This window comes from Zootoca vivipara, chromosome 1 (assembly GCF_963506605.1).
Source record: "Zootoca vivipara chromosome 1, rZooViv1.1, whole genome shotgun sequence".
Taxonomy (NCBI): Eukaryota; Metazoa; Chordata; class Lepidosauria; order Squamata; family Lacertidae; genus Zootoca; species Zootoca vivipara.
In genome coordinates, this window is record NC_083276.1 from 102,227,144 (window position 1) to 102,250,111 (window position 22,968).

At 42.0% G+C, this 22,968-nt stretch overlaps 1 protein-coding gene across 1 annotated transcript in view; it reads left to right on the forward strand.

The window, feature by feature from the left end:
- Window positions 1-475: 475 nt before the first annotated feature.
- Window positions 476-22,968, forward strand: part of LYPD6 (LY6/PLAUR domain containing 6) — a 56,423-nt gene continuing 33,930 nt past the window's right edge. The window contains exon 1 of the mRNA XM_035131383.2: window positions 476-551. The gene's annotated coding sequence lies outside the window, so the exon portion shown is untranslated. The remainder of the gene's footprint in view (window positions 552-22,968) is intronic.

Sequence of the window (22,968 nt, forward strand, 5' to 3'; positions counted from 1 at the left end):
ATGTCCTGTGATCGATTATGCGGGGCGGGGCTTACCTGCCCCCCCCCCACATTTTATTCAAGTTGGCACTCCTGGTGGCAGGGGGTTCCACAGGCGCCCCAATCTGAGAATCATTCCATGGATTCTGTGACATGCAGCCCCAAAGCGGGGAGGAGGGGGAATGCGATGGACAGAAGGGGTGATCTCTCGTGACCTGTGGAGGAACCGCCAGTCCCGGAGGTGGGTCGAAGGGCTGCGTGGCGGAGGAGCCAAGGCTTCTCCTCCTTTCTCTCTCTCTCGCCCTCTGCCTTGCAACGCGGGTGAGTGACCAGCCCTGCAGCTCGCCTCAGCCCCTCTGATCAGCCAAGCCACGCTAATTGGCTGGCCAATGGCGAGGCAGCCCAAGAATTTAGCGCTGCTTCCGGCGCTCTCATTGGCTGGCGGGAGTGTCGGGGAGGCTGAGCGTTCCAGAGCAGGACTGCAGTGCACGCCGCCAGCCTCGCTCGCTCGCTGCATTGTGCGCTCGTGGGATGGGGCGGCTGGCCCGAGGCGGGCGGCTGGCCACGCAAGCGGTGAGTAGCCCGGGTCCCCCCCCACCTTGATGACTATTTTTAAATAGGGGGGAAAAGGAGGGTCCCCATGTAGAGGACGAGGCACAGCGCTGCGTGCGAGAGGCGCGGAGTCTCAGGCGAGGCTTTTGTTGTGTGTTACTCGTTGCAAGCGCTGGGGATCTGCAGCAACAGATGAAATGTTTGGGGAATTGATCGGCGCGCTTTGCAAGTGCACGATCTCACGAGCGCGGTCGTTTCCCCCCTTCCTGGGTCTGGTCTTCTTCCTTCCTCGTCGGCGAGAGTGTCACGGTCAGTCCATCGCCCCCGAGGATCAAGAGCTGGCGAGCTTTTAAAGGGCAGGAAATGAAATAGGTGCTTCGCTGGGGGGGAAGTTTCTGAGCTGGAGATAATACAAACGGATTCGAGACGGGAATCTTACCCACGAAATACAGACGCATTTCTTTTGCTAAATAAAGTGGACTTAAAAAACAAACAAACCTCAGAGTATTTTGCAGCCTTTTGGTTGATTGCTACAGGTGAAATACTTAAAAGAAATATCCACCTGGATCTTCGCTATTTTGTGGTATTCGAATTAAAGCTACATCCTAGTTTTAAATATTACAGCAGAAACTCTATTAAGATGATCAAACCAGGCCTTGTAGTTGAATATCTAGAACAGCTCCGTTGAGATGCTTGGGTTAAAGTTGATTCAGTTCTATTGATTTTTAGTCAGGCCGTTTTGCGTGTTAAATGTGAATAAACGGAATGCATTTGGTGGTATACTGAGGATGCAGAACTCCTTTTTATTTAACAGGCTCAAGAGTTTACATTTTTTGAGGCTCCTTTTCTACTAATGTGACATACACACAAAGTTAATAGGCCTGACTCAAGTACTGTACTCAAATGTTACGTGAATGCATTTTGCTGTGAATTCCAATAGTTGCTTCTCATAGTTGCAAAGCATTTTGTCTGTAGGGTGATGCATTTTTCATTGGATGGACATGTGTCTAAAACTGCTAACCATTGATAGGTAAAGCCGATACTTGCTGAGAAAACCGCTTAAGGGAAGATGGAAGTCCAAGTCCAAGTTTAATCTTATGCATGTTTGCTGAGAAGTAAACCCATGGAACTTAACTCCCAGGAAATCATGCAAAAAATAACTGGCTGTAATCTTTTGCACCCTTACTTGGGAGTAAGTACCATTGAACACAGTGGGACTTTTGAATAAACATACAAAGCTGTTACTGTAGATCATAAGTGCATTTACTAGTGGTCTATATTGGAAATACAAGCAGAGTGATTCACACATTTATTTTCATGTGGTAGTCTAGATCAGTGTTTCCCAACCTTGGGTCTCCAGCTGCTTTTGGACTACAGTTCCCATCATTCCTGACCACTGGTCTTGCTAGCTAAGGATGATGGGAGTTGTAGTGCAAAAACAGCTGGAGACCCAAGGTTGGGAAACACTGGTCTAGATAATGTTGCACATTCTAGCCTGAATGCCATCTTGCCACTTAAAAATGAAAAATGATTTCAGGCCTGAGGTTTGCTTGTTTGTTTTTGTAAAAAAATAATTGTGAACTTCAATAGGTTTTCCTTTGGAATTGTTCATGTAACATAAAAACTTCCTTAACTTTAATGACTCAAGAAAAAATGCAATTACTTTAGTTCATCTCAGTCTGTCATTTTGGGCATTTGCTAGTATGACTGTTTTTGAAGAGACTCTTTAATTTCAAAATTGGTCTCTTGACTGACTTCTGAGTTAACATGCATAGCATCAAGTGATTTCATGTGTGTTGTGAGAGGCAGTGTGGTTTAGTGGTGAGAGTGTCGGACTAAGACCTGGGAGACCAGGATTCAGATCTCCATTCAGCCAGCTATGAAACTAACGGTGTGACCAGCCTAACCTACCTCACAGGGTTGATGTGGGGATTGATTGAAGAAGGACAAAAAAGGTGGGATAGGATAGAAAGAAAATTAATAAATAAAACCGCTTAATAAGTACAACACCAGATAATTAACACGTCGATGAAAAGAGGAGAAGATGCTTTGAACTGGTCTTCCATAAATGCCTGATGCTTATAAATTACCTGATGTGTTTCAGGAAAAACAAGAGTAGGAGAAAGAATATTGATGTGTCCTGGTTTGGTAAGGTAGCTAGAGGGTCATTTCTTCAATAAATATTCCCACTTCTTATCTTTCTCTCTTCTTTTTAAAAATTTGTCTCATTCTATGGGCTGTAGCATCTCTCGTTTTGCGAGTTTGAATGAGCTATTTCGAGATTTATTATTATAGATAGAAGGTCTATAGCTTGTGATCTCAAGCTGTAACATTCATTGAATGTGATGCACATCCAACATTTGAAGTCAAACGATGAGGTGTGATTTAAAGGATATTAATCTTTATTAAATTCACTTTAAGTACAGGTTGTAAGGCTTGACAGGTTTGTGGATTGCTGCCACAGTCGGCAGCAAGATATGTAGCCTTAAAGTCGAGGCAAGTTAAACATGAGGCAACTATTGTGTTTTTTTGTAAGAACCCTGATGTCCATCTGTTACAGATGGATACAAAAAATGGCTTATAGGAGCAAAGCTAGATTCAAAAAGGTGGCTGAGAGATGGAGCTAATTATCTACAGTACACACTGGGACAACTTACACACATAAGATACATTTCTACGTATGAATTACTATAGAAAAGGGGTACCAATGGGAGCCTTTTTGTTTCTGCCACACTTGGGAGTTGGACACCCTAGAAATCATCCAAAGACCTACAACTAGATCACACTCCCATTGTAAGGATTTTGAATTATTCCACTTGTGGAAATATTGGTTGATTATTTCGATCGAATATTTCTCTTTTTTTCTTTTAAAATTTATATCCCACCCATCTGGTTGGGTTTCCCCTGCGACTCTGGGTGGCTTATAACATATATAAAAACACAACAAAACATCAAACACTGAAAAACAAAATATCCTATATAAGCAAGCAAGCAACCAACCAACCAACCAATAAATCAATAGAAATCATCAACAACAACAAAAATAATAAACAGTTTATAGTTATACCCACATTAAAATAACCACCAATTCCACCTAAACATTTAACCAAAACCAACCCCACAAAAACAAAACAGAGGAACCAAAATTAGAACCGTTTAAAACAGCTGAAACATTTTAGCCAGTTGCCCCAAACCAAGAGTTGTTCCAACATTGTCCCTCTGACCTCCCCGGAGCCTCTTTTAGCTGCTCAGGGTGAGTCTGGGTGGGGGTGGGGGGTCCCACCCTCTAGGCCAGGTGGAATTGGCTTTACAGCAGGGAGCAGGTCTTCCTTCTAGCACTCATGGCAGCAGCAGTAGTTATTTATCAAAACAAATTTCTCTGCCCTAATTAGTGTAGTTACTTGGATATATGTGCATGTAAACACAAATATTCAAATAGGAACAATGAAGCAAAAGTGGGTAGCTGTTGATAGAGTGTGTATTTGGCACTGCAGTCTGGTCTGCATGTGCTTGGAGGTGATTCCCACCCAGTTCAGTGGGGCTCGCTCCTAGGTAAGTTGCGTAGGACCACCCCTTGTTAAAATCAGTGGCATTTATAACTGCTTACCGTCCTTTTCCGTGTAAAAGACTAGGTTTTTTTCTTTAAAAATCATGCCGTCTTATAAATGGGTAGCGCATAGGGTGGACGTTTGATTGGTTGCGGCCATAGCTCTTAGCAGCTATTGTGTGTGTGATTGGTTGCTGCATAAATGGATGGTGTTAATTGGCTGAAGCTGCGGCAATTGGGCGTGTGATTGGCAACTTCTGCCAGTGAGGGGTCAGACAAGAGGCGGATTTTGCAATGCGTGCAGGTGAGCGATTTTCAGCAATCCCCCCCCCAAAGCTCAACAACTCTGTGGTATCTCCCCTCCATTTTCTTAAATTTGAGTCCCTAAAAATGGGGGGTGTCTTATACATGGACGCGTCTTATACACGTAAAAGTATGGTAACTATGGCTAGAAGGGTAATATCCATTTGTTTTTAGTGTCTACAATTCATTATAGAGTTTTCTTGAAGAAATACATTTATGTACTATATTTAGTTTCTAGAACTGTTTTCATAGAATTGTAGAATTGGAAGGGACCATGAGGGTCATCTAGTCTAACCCCCTTGCAATGCAGGAATCTTTTGTCCAACGTGGGGCTTGAACCCATGACCCTGAGATTAAGAGTCTCCTGCTCTACCGACTAAGCCATCTTTTATTTATTTTACTATCATGCTGATGGAGAACCATTAATCCAGTGTCAAGAGTCCAGCAACACAGATAGCGCTGTAGAATCAGGTGTGGAGATGTGGCCATGCTTGTTACTATTTATGATTACTGAATATGTGATACTGAATACGATGATGATTCTGATAGAACTGGATAGTCCCTGAGAATATGCTTCAGTCCTTAAAATTATTATTTTGACTGTGTGTTACATTTACTGGTTTTATAGCTTACATAGCAGCTTTATTTTATCAAATAAAATCGGCCTTCTATGAATCAAGTCTCTCTGTGTGAATATAGCATCAAGATTATATCTTGTGGTGGCCTTGCACCAGCAGAAAGCACTTCTTCTTAGACAAGGCAGGGCACCCAATATTTTCTGACCTCCGCAGCCACTACATCCTCTACGGACCCATGAAAAGATGCTCTAGGGCAGGCATGTCTACCGGTAGATCCCTGGCTGATCCTGGTAGATCACGGGACCCTTATCAATTGAGGGATTAAATAAAGTTTCCAAAAGTTAACAAAGTTAGCAAATTAAAGCTGAAGAACTCTGGGCAATCCTACTCCCCCCCCCAAAAGCTCAACAACTCTGGGCTCAACGACTCTGGGCAATCCACCCACCCCACGCACACTCCTCCTCCCTCCAATGACAATGGGTAGATCACTGCCAGTTGTTGTTTTTTAATACTGGGAGTAGATCCCAGTCTCTTGGGAGTTGGATGTGCCTGCTCTAGGGCACTGGGAGATCTGCCAGGAGAGAATGAGAGAACTGTGATAGTTAAAGGGGATTGGTGTAAATTGAGTGTCTCACCTCGCACAAGCAAAAGTTCTCTACGCTAGCACAAATACAGCAAATACAGATTTCTTTCTGTGACACACAATTGAAATCAATGAGCATTATTCCACTGGGTAGGATTGTGGGTAGGATTTATGCAACATGTTCACAAAGCCATCTGTCCTCCAGTTTCGGTATTTGCAATGTAAATGGGAAATGCTTCAGGATTCTTCTGGATAAGCTATAGCTTGCACAAATGACATGCGAAGTTGAACTATTACCGTAGTTTCTATATGCACTTTTCAGTGGTAGACTGTACAAGAGGGAAATACTAAACTCATTTAATTGTGCATGTGTGTGTGTGCGTGTGTACAACTGTTGTACATGTATATTGTTCAGTGTACTCATTGCATATCTAATATGTGGAGGAAAGAGCATTTCTATAAAGCTATGGCTTTGTGCAGTTTGTGGGCTTTTAAGATAAAAGACCTATAAGGGATTCCCACCCCCCCCAACTGCTTTGTTGATATATCCTCAGCATGATAAAAATGGTTCTTCCAGTCCCATGTTGAAAACTGGTTCATAACCAATAAATACATTTTTACGTCTGTGTTAAGTTCGGTTCTCAGGAAATGCTGCTATCATAACTCTCAGTCTAGCAAATGGATGTGGAAATAGGTTGCTGCGGGCACATTTATCAAAAAGTCTGTAGTAATGGTTTAAGATTACTGTATCCTGCATGGGATAATATATGCACAATCCCTTGCATTTCCTAATAGAATCTCTCTCAAATGCTACCAAGCTTGTGCCTTAGGTACTGGCCTAGTTCATTAAACCATAGGCTCCTGTGTTCTCCTCCCCTGCCAGTACAGCTGTGAGGAGTTCGGAAGCTTCTACTTCCTGTATAGATCAACCACAGTTTACCTTTTCTGCTGAACCCTAAACTGTGGTTAATCTTAATTGTGTTTAGTGACAAGCCAGCTTTATAAAATATGGTTTGAAGTTGGCTTGTTTCCACAGAGTCCTTAATATGTAGCACTAAACCATAGCTGGCCATTATACATATGAGCCGCAACAAGGAAGAATTTGAAAGCGTCTGTTTCCTTTTTAGTTTAACCATACTTTGCAACATTGTCTGAATCCAGAAAACTATGGTTTATGAAGCTGGGTTGTTTCAATAAACTGTAGTGAAGAGTACCCTACAGTTCAGGTTTGGATGCAATGCTAAATAGTGGATAATTTAAAAAGGAATGGAAAACTTACAATTGCCTTGTGGCAGTGGAGGAGAGGGGAGCGGATGAGCCGCAGGTTCGTTCATGTAATGGTAGGCTATATTTATTGTTGCTTCCAAAGCAGGCTTGTGGAATGACAAGCCTAGTCTTGGTAGTAACTCTATGCCTGCACTTGACCCTGTAGGAAGTTACTGAAATGGGTGAACAACCATGGAATGGATATATGTGTATTTGGCAAAGCAATCAGATGACTGCATTTGTTGCATGTGTAGCAGCATTCCTCGTGTGTCAATTTAGAAATTGCTTGGGTGGTTGGGTTGCTGATTCCCTATGGCTGCCTTCCACAGGGAGGCCTTTAAATATTTGAATTTAATACTCATGGAATGAGCAAATCCTGTGGGATGCAACTACACTGAACTTCAATGAATAGCGGTTGCATAAAACTTTTGAATTGATGAGCCTAAATTAATCAGCATAGTTTTGGGGTGGTTTGCATTTTATCCAATGCTTTTTCCCGCTACAAGAAAAAAAGCACTATAGCATTTGTGTGTTGATTCTTACATTTCAAAAAAATACATGCATTTTAGTATTTCTGCTGCACTTTTAAAGGGAGCTTTTAAATAGGTCTAAATCAGTGAGACAGTTTTCTTTACCATAAAATTAAGAGTAAATAGATGTCGACCATAATTGTTTTATTTAGAATGCATTCTTAGCACTATTGTTAAAATCCTTGGCACGGGTGCAGACTCAAGCTTTGATTGTGCTTAACAAGTTTACATATGTCGTTCCCTTTTATGTGGCAAACACTTCGAATCAGTTGAGTAATCTTGTAGTTGTGTTTCAGAGCTGCAGGAATGTTTACCATGAGTGAAAATTCATTCCATCCTGCTGCATAAATGCTTGGAACTAAAACATTCGGTATGTTACGCTACTTCACCCAAGCGTTCTAATGCTATAAGTAACCTTTGGGATGCCTAAACAGAAATATTGTAATGTCCCTGTATCCCAGCCAAAATATTATTTGATCATTTGGGACAGTGGTAAAATCCTGTCTTATGAACAATATTCCCTTGAGCTATATGAGATGAGAGTGGGTGTAATGCCTTGCATTTTCTTGGAGGGGAGGAAAATAGGGTACAACATAGCTGCCAAGTTTTCCCTTTTCTCGCGAGGAAGCCTATTCAGCATAAGGGAAAATCCCTTAAAAAAAGGGATAACTTGGCAGCTATGGGTACAAGCTTATGTCAGCAATGGATTGTGCAATTTGTCTACCTTTATCCTTGTAGCTGCTTAGAGGCACCAGTAGGTTAGCCTGGACCACCCCTGTGGGAGACCTGCACGGGGCTTGAAAATTTGGAGATGAAAGCAATACATACTTTAAAAGCATTAAATTCCTCCTCGATTCCACTGTTATCTGTAAAGTGAGCAAAGGAGATCAGTTACAAAAGAGAGAAACTTGATAATCAAACAAAGGCACTCCTTTTTCTCACTTGTTTGGGAAAAATGTTTACCTCGTAATGTTACCTTTCTTATTAATTCCCTTTTCAAAAGTAATCTTCCTATGTTGGTGTCCTTTTATTTGTTCTTTCTCTCTCTCTTTCCTGCATGTAATGTTCCTGTAGAACAACTGTTCGATTGCATATCTTCTGAGAACTTCACTTATCCTAAGTTGCACCTCATTGGTTTTCTGGAGCATTCAGTTACGGTACCTAAATGAGCATTATCAAGTACCAGTTAATTGTGTTGCTTGCAACTGAGGCTAATGGTTGCATTACCTAAATAGTAAGCCAGCACAGAATTTCTATCTTGGTGAAAATAAGGTAGATAAGTAGTAGGGAGCAAAGATGCTTAAGGATACCTTCTTTATACAGTAATTGACTTTTTAAAATCCTTTGAAATTTAGCGTACCTTGCTAAATATTTTTTCTGTTGTTCTGTATTCTTAAGCCTTCAGTATGAGACAATTGCACCTCAGTTCATGGCTTTGTAATGTTTTTCTCTCTGCTCTTGAATAGCACAGGACAAGATAATTGGTTGATAGCACTGAATTCCTCCTCCTGTGTAAAGAATTTCTCCCTCTCATTTTTATACCCAGTGTCGGCTACTTCAAATTAATTCATTCTGTGTCTCCTGCATTGGGTTGAGCTAAGCTTATGTAGAGATGAACTTAAATTAAAACAAAAAAATTCCTTCCAGTAGCACCTTAGAGACCAACTAAGTTTGTTATTGGTATGAGCTTTCGTGTGCATGCACACTTCTTCAGTGTATCTGGGGACGGTATAATCCTTTGTCTCTGTTTCCAAGATAGTGAATCAGGATCTTGAAGGCTTTGAAAACCTATACAAGTCATCAAGCAGTGGTTGCTGGAGCCATTAATAACATATGACTGAAATGGGGTTGAGATTAAGAGAGTTTAGCAGCAAAATGTCAGTCCAGGCAATAAGATCAAAGATGGAATTCTAAGGTTTGATAACCATGCCTTCTCAAGACTCAAAGGACAATACTGTATTTATTTACATTCTCTATATTTGAACCGTAGTTGTCTTCTAGTTACATGCAATGTTCTTCTGGGCATGTTTCCTTTAAGTGAGGGGTGCAGAACTAGGGCTGTTGGACTACAACTTCCATCACCCCCAGCCAGCATGGTCCAGGATCAGGGATGATGGGAGTTGTAGTCCAGCAACATCTGGAGGGCCATGGGTTTCTGAGCCCTTATTTAAGTGAATTTTTTTTTAGGGGAAAATTTCAGTTCAAGCATTTGCAAGATACCATTATCTTGTCACTAGATCTTTGCTTCAGGACTGCATATTTGAGGTTAAAAATATTTTGGAGTAGAAATGATATGTAGTTGAAAAGAAAATTTAAGGAACCAGGGGCGGGGGTGGAGGGAAGTCACAGGATTCAGAGAATCTCATAGAATCATAGAGTTGGAAGAGACCACAAGGGCCATCCAGTCCAACCCCCTGCCAAGCAGGAAACACCATCAAAGCATTCCTGACAGATGGCTGTCAAGCCTCCGCTTAAAGACCTCCAAAGAAGGAGACTCCACCACACTCCTTGGCAGCAAGTTCCACTGTCAAACAGCTCTTACTGTCAGGAAGTTCTTCCTAACGTTTAGGTGGAATCTTCTTTCTTGTAGCTTGAATCCATTGCTCCGTGCCCGCTTCTCTGGAGCAGTCATTTTATGGATTTGATATTATTTTTGTGTATATTTTTCTATGTTGTTGTATTTGTTATTTTTTCTGCTTGTTATTTTTGTTGAAAATCTAATAATAATTTTTTTAAGGGCTGCATATTGTTGCACTGCCATAGGAGTAATAAGATACAGAGGGGAGTGTTGAATATGTACGTCTTGCAGGTGTCATTGGAAAGTTGCTAGTACAGCCACATTTGCTCATCCTAGACAATTTTGTCCTGGCATTGACATCAAGGGCAGCATTTGGAATGAAAGGCTCCTCTTGCAGGAAGCTCATTATGCTTTAGGCTTACGCTCCTGAAACTGCCACAGAATTTATATGACATCACATAGCTGGCAAGATAGTAGTTCTGCTCCCCAGGCTGTATGGAAACACAGCCTGTGTACAAATAATTCATGTAAGGGCTCCCCCCCCTTTTTTTTCCATCCGAAGAGGGAATATTAACTTTTATCAACTGGTAGTAGGGTGTCATCTTGGAAAACAGAGTCATATGTTTTCCTGTAGCCCTTTTCCATTTGTGAGGCAAGTTTTTTTTCCTTCCTAGAGGATCAAATCTCTGTCTCTTTCATTTTTTTAAAAAATAGTGGAACTGCTCCAGAACTAAATGGAATGTGGTTTGGAGAACTATACCACTGGTAACCCTTTTTGGAGGAGGAACATGAGCAGGTGGGAAAAGGGCTCAGTGTCCCAAGTGACCCTTCCATAAATCAGCAGGAGTTTTATCGTAGATATCAATTTGTGGTAAATCTCAATGGGCCATGTGAATTAGACCTCAGTATATGAGCTACAATGATTTCCTTGCGGCCATAAAATTTGTCCTTTTTTTTCATCTGGAGGGCAAAAAGAGATAGATACGGTAGCAAATAAAGTTCTTGTCCTTTATCTTGGAGCTAAGACAAGCTAAAGACAACTTGGGCTCGGCTTTTCTGGTTTCGGTTCTTAAAATACAGTGGTACCTCTAGTTACAAACTTAATTTGTTCCGGAGGTCCATTCTTAACCTGAAACTGTTCTTAACTAGAGGCGTGCTTTCGCTAATGGGGCCTCTTGCTGCCGCTGTGCCACCGGCACATGATTTCCGTTTTCATCCTGGGGCAAAGTTCTCAACTCGAGGTAACTCTCCCAGGTTAGCGGAGTTTGTAACCTGAAGCGTTTGTAACTCGAGGTACCACTGTACTTGTTCGAATCTCGGTGTTCCTTGTTTTGTATTCTTTTTTTTTTTTTTTGCCCTACAACTGTTTTGTTAGCTAGGTTCAAATCCTTGCTTGCCTACGAGGCTCACTTGTTGAGGCTAATTGCTATCAACATTTAGTCCAGGCAAAACAGAACTCCTGTTAGTGGATAGGCCATTTGACTCTGGTTTGAGTTTACGGTTTGTCCTGGAAAGGGGTTGCACCCCCCGTGAACAAGGGCGAGCCACCCATGAGGCTAGGTGAGGCTGTTAGCCTTGGGTGGCGGATCCGACCCTCTCCCTGCCCCTGCTATTGTTCTGCTGCCAGCCCTGCTGGGGCTTAGCCCTCAATGCTGCTACAGTACTGTTGCCTTCATGGCCCTCACCTCTGTCGCTGCGTCATGGTGGTAGCATGGGCACAGCCTCAGGCAAGAGTGTAGTTGTGGGACCAGTGTGGGTAGTATGGGTGAGAGCAGGAAGGAAGCCCAGATCTCCAGGGGGGGTGACATTGGGGAAGGGGCATAATCATGGTGTTTTGCCCATAGCAGCAAAATGTCCTGATCCAGCTGTGCCCCCGAATTTGTAGTTTGGTGATATACCTTGGCATGGTATGCTTGTTAGATGCACCAGCAGTGATGGGTTCCTTTTTCCAGCTTCAGCTGGCTCAGTCACAAAGACTTGCTACCATCCTTGCTACCATCGTGTATGTCCTTGAAACCTCCAGAATTATTGTAACAAGCTTTGAGTGGGTCAGCCCTTAAACTGTTCAGAAACTTCAGCTGGTACAAAGTGCCGCAGGCAGGATGCTGATGGGCGGTAGCCAGTTTTGTGAGATCTACCCCAGCTGCTAATCTATTTCTGTGGTCAACTCAGGGTGCTGATCTTAACCCTTTAAAGCCCTCAACACTTTGGGACCTGTATGCCTTAAGCACCACTGACTTCCATATGGGCCTCCAAACCCAATTCAGTGATTATCTGGGACTTATTAATGAGTAAGCCCCATTGGACATGAGTATCATGCCTGATATATTGTGTGTTTTTATATTCTGTTGGAAGCCACACAAAGTGGCTGGGGCAGGGTACAACTAAGAAATTAGTAGTATTCTTACTACTACTCTTTGGCGATCACTCGTAGCCGAGTAAGATTGTCGTCCATAAACACGGTTGTCAGTGTTTATACTACATTTTTAAAGATTTGCCTTGAGAGAGTCTTTAAACCTCTTTTGTTGACCACCAGCATACTACTGCTACTACTACTAATATTAGTAAACAGACATAGAATTGCAGTAAGCTTGCATTTCTGTGCTGCTTGACTTTTTGTTTATAGTGTTCTTATTCCACATCCATAGCATTTGTCTTGCTATCTCACTCTTTGCTTGCTGTGTTGCTCTTTATTTATTTTTAAAAGAAACATTTCAGAGCACCAGTAGAGAGCAGTTCTATACAACAGGCCAGACGTCTGCCGATGTGTATTTCCCCTCCTCTTTTGCAAACAGTGCTGTAGCAGAAAAAGGGCACATGACCAGCCTTTGGAGCAACTGCACAGAAACCTGCCCTCTAATCCCCAGTACCTTTAACACTGTGGTCTAATTTGGTAAGAAGTTCAAAGTGATACAGTTTCACCTCTTGGCTCCTGGGCTGTAACTATATAGCCTTATAGACAACATTGTTGAAACATATATCTTGTGTCCATGTGTAAACTGAAGAGAGTGAGGAACTTTCTTTGTGACAAGGGAATATGCCAACATTAAGACACTTCAGCACTACTTAAGTTTGGTTCTGATCTTCACATGATGTTAATAATAATAATAATAATAATAGGAATTTAACGTAGCATAATGTACACAGGAAATGAGGTCTGCTCATGTATTTGAACTCCCCCCTCTTTCCTTCCTTCTGTTCCTCCTAAACTTGCCCTGTGGTTCCCCTAACCACCAGAATGGTTTTAGGGGTTATGGAGGGCATGGGGGGGGGGAGTCCCAAATGTGAACAGAACTCGTTCCATGCACACAGCAATCCCACCCAGTATGCTTTGTAGAATTCATACGCTTTCACTAGAATAAAGCTTTGTTCTTTAGACAGCTATTCCCTAGAAAGAGTTATGTTTTGCTTGAAACTGTGTTGGGACTTCTCTATAAGTGCTGTTTTATGCAGCTGTGGGTTTTTCATCTTTGCATCTCTTTCTACTGCTATTACTCCATACTGCTGGTTTCTTAAATGTCAGATCTGCATTACGTATGGGTAGCATGAGTGCATCTTCTTTGCTTTTAATGCGAGGCTTGCATTATGCATGATACTACTGAAGAATAACACGGAGGACAGTGAGATAAATGAACAGAGCTCTTGTTCCATCTCCTGTGTAGCATTTTAACCCTATTGGCGGTGTTGTTTTGAATCTGCCCACTGTTGGGTCAGAATGTTTGCACCCTGAAAATGCAATGATGTTAAATCAAGGAGTACAGTGCATGGATGGTAAAGCAGACTTCTGAGTGGGTTTATTTAGGCAAAAAACCCACTGAATTCAATGAGGCTTCTTAAGTGTGCATTGGATAGTAATTTAAACTACTGATCAATGGGAAAGAGCCTATATCACTTGATGGGGCTCATTAGGGTTCCATTAAGGCCTGTCCACAGTGCTGAAAATCACCTTTTGGAAATGAAATAATATTTTAATAAAATGTTTTGGCTGGATACTGCAAGAACCATTGGGGATTCAGAAGTTGGTATATATGTGAGAGTTATGAATGCTTTTGATGTCTCAACAAATAAGTAATTTAACAAGTGCCAAGGATGCATAGTCAGGAGACATCTATTTTGTCAGCGTTCAATTGCCACTTCTGCATTTGTAGGATTTTAGATACACAGAGCTGTGATAGTGACTGGACAAATCCTCTTATGGTCCTTATTGGCATAAACTCCCCAATTTTCAGACATTCACCTGATGAATGTTTTCTCATGGGTGTCCACAGCCTTTGCATTTTAGATGTTCATTGTAACATAAAAGAAATATGTGCGTATTTTATGCCCTTCAGCTGAGAGTATCTAGTTGCAGGTACCTAGGCTCAGCCAGTACTGTGCTTTGATTGTCAGGACTTAGTCGTGGAACATTTGAAGCAAAACGATAAAATAAAACTATGTAAAACCTCATTTCTCTTATCACTGTGTGACCAATACCAACTCCCCCTTGGAAAAAAGGGGCACATTCAATGCAAGCTTAAATATTGGTGCAAGGTACTATAATGGCGCCTCTCAACCTTGAAGAGATCACGATGTAGAAACCAATAATTATTGAATGGCATCTTTAATAATGTCTTTCTTGATGCTCTGGGCAAAATGGGGATTGGGGTGGTGGTGTTTGGCAATTTGATGGTGTTGGGGAAACAAGCATATATCTGTTCTCGTATCCTCTTGCAACTGGTCCATAGTGTATCTATGTACATCACAGCCTTAACTCCCACCCTCTGCCCAGAAACCATAGTGGGGGGGAGTTGGGATACAGCAGGCATCCCTAGCAGAAAGAATTCTCAACACATTTGCCAACTTTCCAATTCTCGGGATTCGTCGTGGGCGGTCCATGGCACTTAAACTTCTAAGCTGGCTTTCTTGGTACTTCTTCTGCCTTGAAACAATTCTAGTGGCAACATAGATTTTCTTTATACAGATGGAGCATAGTTGCCTCCAGGAGAAACATGCTGTGTATTTGCTGAGCTTTTATAACTTGGACAAAACAAGACTCGTGAAGTTTCACACTGGTTAATTATTACTTGGCACCCTTCATCTTCAAATACCTTTATGAATGTTCATGAATAATCACAGAAGGTGGTATTTATTATTGCCATGTAGCACATCAGACTATAAAGACATTGATTTATTTCTTTAATTTTTCTCTCCAGACTACGAATGATGATCAAGATTAGATTTGAGAGGTTGATGTCTTTTGTGATCTCCCCACCCTGTAAAAATCTTGGCTACATAGTCTTGCTCTGTACTAGACTCCTAATGGGGCTATTTCTGGCTGGGTGAGGATAAATTTATTGTGATGGATTGAACTATAAATTATCCGTTTGCCCTCATTTACAAATTAATGGCTTGGGTCCTGGAATAAAAGTGGAAAGTCAAATTAAGTGGAGTCGGTCATCATCATGGCTGAGACCTGTTCAGCTTCTTTGCTTCTCTCCAGTTCCTCTTTCATTACCTTCTTCAAGAGTCCAACATGCCTCTCCACGTATTGCAAAGTAAACAGACAGGACAGTTACCTAAGAGGAGCGTCTCCACCCCCATTGTTCTGCCCGGACACTGAGGTCCAGCACCAAGGGCCTTCTGGCGGTTCCCTCGTTGCGAGAAGCCAAGTTGCAGGGAACCAGGCAGAGGGCCTTCTTGGTAGTGGCGCCCGCCCTGTGGAACGCCCTCCCATCAGATGTCAAAGAGAAAAACAGCTACCAAATTTTTAGAAGACATCTGAAGGCAGCCCTGTTTAGGGAGGCTTTTAATGTTTAATAAATTATTGTATTTTATTTTTCTGTTGGAAGCCGCCCAGAGTGGCTGGGGAAACCCAGCCAGATGGGCGGGGTATTAACAATAAACAACAACAACAACAACAACAACAACAACTTATTATATATTATAAGAGGGAAGGTTGATGGTGGCAGATCGTTCTCAGTTCTAACGTTCTCTTAGTGAAGGAGTGATCTGGATAGCGGTGGCCTGATAATAATCAAACAAAAAGCCAGCCACACTTTGGGCAAGCTAGGTAAGCAACTATTTAAAAGGCAGTCGGCTGTAGGTACTAAATAATAATAAAAATAATATAATTTATTATTTGTACCCTGCCCATCTGGCTGAGTCTCCCCAGCCACTCTGGGAGGCTCCCAATACAGCATTAAATATTAAAAACTTCCCTAAACAGGGCTGCCTTCAGATGTCTTTTAAAGCTAACTGTTGATGGGCCATGTAAGGAAGCAGAACGCGCATGGCTCCTTCTGTGTACAAAATTCTGTAGTGTTGTGATCCCACTGTATTAACTGAAGTGGCTAATCTAATTGACTGAAAGGTCATCCTGCTTTTTGGACTGTAGAAATCGGTACAGCCCCAGTCTTCTTATGATTTTTAAAGAGTATCATCACCACCTCACAGCCAGAGAGCTATAAAATATTTCCTGCACTGTCTGAAAGTAAAACTCCCTCCTAGAGAAGTTAGACAGGCTCCTTCTTTGCTGTCTTTCTGCTGGCAGGTAAAGGCCTTTCTATTCCAACAGGGCTTTGGGGACTGATTGTTTTTGAGGACAGAGCAGGTGCTTTTAATGGATTTTTAAACATCAAAGCAACACTAATTGAATTAAAATCATTATTGCCTTTCTCCATGTTCTTAGCTGGTTCTGTTTTATCTGTGTAAGCTGCCTTGAGTCCCGAACTGGAAAATGACAGGGTATAAATAAATGCAATAACAATACAGTTGACAGTATTTCTTTTGGGCTTCATTCTGCAGAATGTGGTATGAGTAAGTGCAGTGTCGCTCTGGATGATAGGTCTTCAGTTGGGCACCCTGCTGCGCACTCTAAACAAACAAGCTTTTCATCATAGTAAAATGTCCTAGTGTTTTGACAGCTTTGTCTGGACATCACATTGCACTATACTGAAAATGGAAGCAGTTGAGCCAATGAGAGCGGAGGGATGGTGCTCAGTTATTGACCCGGCACTTCATAGTTTACATTGTCAGTTAGGTGGATCCCCTGAACTCTTTCTGACTTAAGACATCAGATGTGCATGAAGCTTCTCTTGTCATCGCTCGATGCGCATCACACATTATGCAAATCCTTTAGCACTTACTGGTTCCATGCTCTGCATCTTACAGAATATCTGAGTCTTTTTGAAAGTAGTAATTAATGCAGGTGGATCTCTGTTCAGCTTTGTGGAAGTCAAAAACAAGCCACAAATAGTTGTCATGGGATCGGGCCCTTCCTTAACACATCTTTAGTTGCTGGAAGATTTACACATTTTGCAGAACTGAAGGTGTGAGGATAGGATAAGATTGTGAGTTTCTCTCTCTCTCTCTCTCTCTCTCTCTCTCTCTCTCTCTCTCTCTCTCTCTCTCTCTCTCTCTCTCTCTCCAACTTATTTAGGGTTTTTTCCCCAAAACAAAAAGTATGTACCGTGTTTCTCATATTATAAGACACGTCTTATATTTATTTTTTCCTCAAAAAAACACACTATGGCTTATTTTCAAGGGGTGTCTTATTTTTTCCCTCCTCCTGCCGCAGCCGGCATTGCTACTACGCCTATCACTATGTCTTATTTTCGGGGTATGGCTTATATTCCTTGAATGCTTAAAAATCCTGCTATGGCTTATTTTATGGGTATGTCTCAAAATATGAGAAACAGGGTATATCCCGCTTTTTTATCAGTCTTCAAGGTTACCAACAACAAACAGTTATCATAAAAAAGAAATATGAAAACGATAAAGGATAACAGTGCCCCAAACTAGAAATTAGCTGGACTGGGCTCTGCTCTCCAACTCAGATCAGTAAATTTCCCAAAGTCACATTAAAAGAAGAATTGGGTTTTGCTGTGCTCTAGAAAGCAGATGGTGTTTAAGGTTGCAATCCTAAGCCTTGTTAAATATGATAGAACTTACAGTGGTGCCTCGACTTACGAATTCGTAAGTCGAAAAGTGCCATTGGAAACGAAATTCCCATAGGAATGCATTGGAAACGGAAAAATTCGTAAGTCGAAGCATCCCCATCTAAAAATTCGTAAGTCGAAAAAACCGTATCTAAAACCGCCGCGGTTTCCGTTCAGATGCCGAGAAATTCGTAAGCGTGCGGCCATTTGCCCCATTCATGAGTCAAAAAATTCGGTTGTCGAGTCGTTCGTAAGTCGAGGTACCACTGTACTTCTGACCAGACGAAGGAGTAACCCATCGATTCTTTAGCCCTCTTTGGAATTGGTTTGTAACATCTTAGCTCCGTCCTTAGACATTGCTACAAGCATGAATGGGCAGCTCTTTATGCAATAAAGTATATTTTATTCTCCAGGCTGCTGCTTTACCCAGACGATGTTGCAAATGCAAGCTTTGGTTCAGTGCAAGTGGCAACCCACTATTGGCAGCCGTTCCTGAATTCTTCTGCCTATAGTGGGAATGTGTAGAGTTCAGTTGCAACCTGCCTTCAAGCCAAGTGTGGCTGAAGGGCAGGCTTGCTAGCTCCTGACATCTTTTGGTGTCCCAGGGTAGGTGAGGGGAAACAATGGACATCCCTATTAACAGTTCACGATAGGTGCCAGAAATGCCACCTGTCCACATGAAATGGGTAGGGTTAGCTGCACTGTGTTTATCCTTTTTTACTCCCTCAGTTAAGATGAAGCACAGGAGATGTGTACTCTTGCAGTGGGGAGAGTGAGCACACATTCTTCTGAGGCAGTAAGAGAACCACACGGGAGCTCTGAAAATACATAAGGGAGATTGGCCCTGAAGTTGCATTTCCTGGGTTTAATTCCTCTTCTCATCACCATCTCCTTTGGTAAGAGGCAGCCTCCCTCTTAAAGGATTGCACGAGACTGGTGGTTCATCACGGGTGCTCTAAGTATGCAGGTTATGGCCTCACAGGGATGCTGCCCTGTGTTGGCAGAATGAGATGTGAGCACCCATCCACCCATCCCTGTCTGTTTCACCCCTTTCTACTGCTGTCAACAAATGAGTAAGAGAAAAATCTTACTAATAAAATTTCTGAGTAGGATAAGGGAGTTGTGCATGCACTGTCAGGACAATTGTCATCAGAGGCAGGCTTGAAAGGTGGAGGCAGACCACCTGTTTATCTCCTCTCTGTTCATTTGGCATGTATGTAGGAAACAATAAGAACTCTCAGAATAGAGTGGGATGGGTTTTTTTTTTTTTTTGGTGTGTGAACAGCTCCTTCTGTTGTCCTGTGTGGTATTCAACATTTCTCTAGAAATGTTTCCCCAATGTGTAGTAAGCAGAACAGAATTCTAATTAAGGACATTGCATACTTGCACAGTCAGTTAATTGTTCAGAGAATATGAGGGTTGGGGATTTTTTTTTGAAAAAGAGTTTTAATTTAAATAGCTTTTGCTGTTGGCAAATCTGTTTGCTTATGTGTGTGTGTGTGTGTGTGTGTGTGTGTGTGTGTGTGTGTGTGCATGTGAATGGTAAAATAATAATGTCTCCAATTTAACAATAATGTCCTGGGGACCTAAAATAGAAATGTTTGTTTACAGTATATTTATGCAGTTTGTTTTATGAGAAGGTCACACTGCTCTGTAACTTGTTCTGATTGTTTCCAGATTTCTGTGTTGTAATAAATTGTATACTATGTTGAACTAAATATCCCCCCCCCCCCTGCATACAGAGTCGTATCCAGTTCAGCCATTTAAGAATGCCCCAATTTAGGATGCTTTGGAAAGGTTCATTTCTTTTAGTGTATTTGAAACCAAGGGCATTCAATGTGCAAGAAGACTGTGATAAACAGACCAATAGTAGAGGAACTGGTGGCACTTTAGGTGTTGCTGGACTACAACTCCCAGCATCCCCAGCAGCATGGCTGCTGGGAGTTTTGGTCCTACAGCATATGGAGCCCCACAGATTCCCCATTCTTGAAATATACCGGTACCAAGAAAGCTTGCTAGCAAAGGGGTTCCAATGTTTGCTGGTAGAGTCCTATAATCTGTGGCTGTGAGGTGTTCCCACTTGGCTTTTAATTAGAATTTCATCACTTTCCTCAAAGCTATTGTAACGACTGGTTACAGTGCAAGAATATTTATGGGCATAAACGTAAGGCATAAAGTTCAACAGCCAAAAATTGCAATAAGGAATGTAGAGAGTAAACTCTTTTTTCCCCTTATCAGCAAGTGCAATTAAGACAGATGATTTCCATAGTAGTCAGCATCCTACACGACAAGTCTGTTACTAATGTTAAACTTGGCTACTCTGAAAGTGCTAAATTTCTTGATGGTCTGAACTCTGCCCAAGAGGTATATTTGGTCCTAGCAGATTATTTCTTGCACAGCTTACCTTCTGCGTTTGTTGTTTTTATTTAAGTAATATTGGTCAAGAAATTAGTCAGACTTTGAAATTTTAGAGGAAGCACTTTTGATTAAATGTTATTGGGAGGGAAGTGCCCCCAGAGATAGGAGATGATAGGAGTAGAAATGTGGCTGATCTGACAGAAATGTGCACTATTCATGCTTGTGTATTCAGCACAATGGAACTGGCACCGGATAGAGACATGGGAAGGAAATGGAGTCTAGGATGGTGCTCATCTGACATGGCTAATGTAGTTTTAGCTGCAGTTTATTCATTTTCAGCTTTGTATTCTTCTTATTTAAAAAGTGTGCCTAGACATTCCGTTGCTACGCCCATAACCTGGGTTTAAGGTGCCATTTAGCTCCTAGCTTTCATAGCTCAGTTTCTAACACTGCTCTAACCAATGATGCTGTTGGCATGCAGCAAAGCCAGTTACTGTTCTGGTTCAGTGTGCCAGCAACTATGCCGGGTAAACTCACCCACATACCTCTAAGTATTTTTGGTAAATGCTCCGCGGGGGGAAATAGAGGTTAGCAGTGGGCATCCCTGTACAGGCTGTGCTATATAAATGTGTGAAGGAAGCATGGTTCTTGGTGCAGCAATTAGCAGGTATAAGATGCAGAATTATCGCAGAGGAATGATGCAAAACGTTTTTTAATGGAAAAAACATGGTTACCTCATTGACTCTCTTTTGCATGTCAGTAAATTTGTCCTAGGGCACTTACCTGAAACATGTCAAGCTTGAAATCTGATCCTAAAGATAAGTAGGATGCCTTTTCTATGTGGTGGGCTCGCAACAATGCTCATAGAGGAAGTTAACAAATTATAGGCCTTGATCAGTTGGGGACAAATGACATTCTGGTTTTCATTTCCTCTCCAAATCTCTGCAGTGGGCTGCTGTTTGATCCTGAAGCTTATTTCTAATACTGTAGGCAGCAGGGGCAGGTTTAATCTTTTCTCCACCTTTGGTAGCTGCATGTAATGTGTTGCAAACCACGAGGACCTGACAATTGCCAAATTTGTGTTATGACTAGTGCCACCTTTGGAGAAAAATGTAATTCTAGGTATATCACACAGTAATATCACACAGTATGAACACTAACATTGCTTAGTGGCGGAGAACCTGGTGGACAGACCCTAGGATCCAGAGGCTGCCTTGTGCAAGTATCCTTAATGAGTTTGGTTCAGAGACATTTTGGTGGCCGTTCTCATAACCCACGTCTCTGCCAAGCAGCTGCTTAGTGGCAGGGGGAATTTCGGTTTAGAGAAGTGGAGGGAGGGTTGCTTAACCCCATCCTGCCCGCTGCTTTACCCAGAGCCAGGGTTGGTTTATTTCTGCTGTTTTTAGCCCACACTTTGTTAAAACCATTAACTGGGTGGGTGGGTTCTGGACCCATACATGCAACACTGCAAGGCAAAGTGGTTGAACGCTGGGAGTCTCGGATTCCATGACTTATGAATGCAATTATCTTATTTGCAGGCATGTCAAGGTGTTTTTTTTTTGTAAAACGCATTTCAGAGTATGTTGTCAAAAAATATTGTTGAACAAAGACAGCATGCTCACCAGCTGTAGGCTCCCATATTTTGCAAAACTGGGTTGTGAAAGCATGTAGTGCAAATATGCTAAATTGTGCTCCAGACTGAACATAGCTGTTGTCTTTGCAACCCATTTCCTGCTTTATTCTAATGTGGCCCTGCAGTACAAACCAAATTGCTTACGTGTGTATTTGAGTTGAGAGTATTGGGTTGAGGCTTCACTTCAAGAACTAGCATGCATTTAAGTTGCGCTTGTGTTCAAATAGGTGCTATCGTGTTCAATATTTCAGTGCCTTGATCTAGCTTGAAGGAATGTCGGCTTAAGCTCATTCTTCCATGCTTCCAGAAGCAGCACCAGAAAGATTCAGTTCAGCTGAATCTGCCGTTGCTGGCTGGCTGCGTGAGGATGTTGTTTTAAAGGTTTCTGAATTGGTGAGTATGGGCTCCTCTCTCCCCACCTGCTCTTTTTGCTCCAGGGCTGTGTTAACAAATATAAAATATTCATTTGATTCTTGCTTTCTGGAAATGAAGCTCCCAAATTATTAATGTGATAAGACCAGGGGTACAGTCAAAAAAGGTAGGCCCAAGAGAGAGAGAAAAACTCTGTCGCAAAATTGCCTTGTAAATGTTATATATATATCCCCAATGTGTGTGTACAGTAAACTTTTGTTTGTGTGATCTCTAAGGCCGCATGCACATGTTCAAGGCTGCCATGTGGAGATCTTAATTTGCAATTATTGTTTTTTATGAGCTGTGAAGGAGGCTGTTTAATTACAAACTCATAAAGCATTTAGAACAGTTACCAGGGAAGTCTGTTGTTGTTGTTGTTACCTGCCCTTCACCACATGGTCTCGGGGCAGGAACATTGGATGATGAGCATAGAGTCATAGACCTGGAAGGTACCCTGAGGGTCATCTAGTCCAACCCCCTGCAATGCAGGAATCCTGCCCACAGCCATCTATGCAGGTGCTCAAACCACCAACCTTCTGGTTACCAGCCAGACCCACTGACCCGCTGTGCCACATAGGACTATCAACGGATTACAGTACTTTTCTGACAACAGCCTCTTACTGCCAGGAGCTCCATATTAGTACAGATTACAAAAGAAAATACAGTAAAGGTGTGTAGTAGAGGCAATAAATCAATAAAAGTATGCATCACTTTTGTTCTTGCAAATAATGCACTTTAACATCAATTTGCAATCAAGTAGATGATATTATTCCTGTTCCAGATGACTGCAAGCTC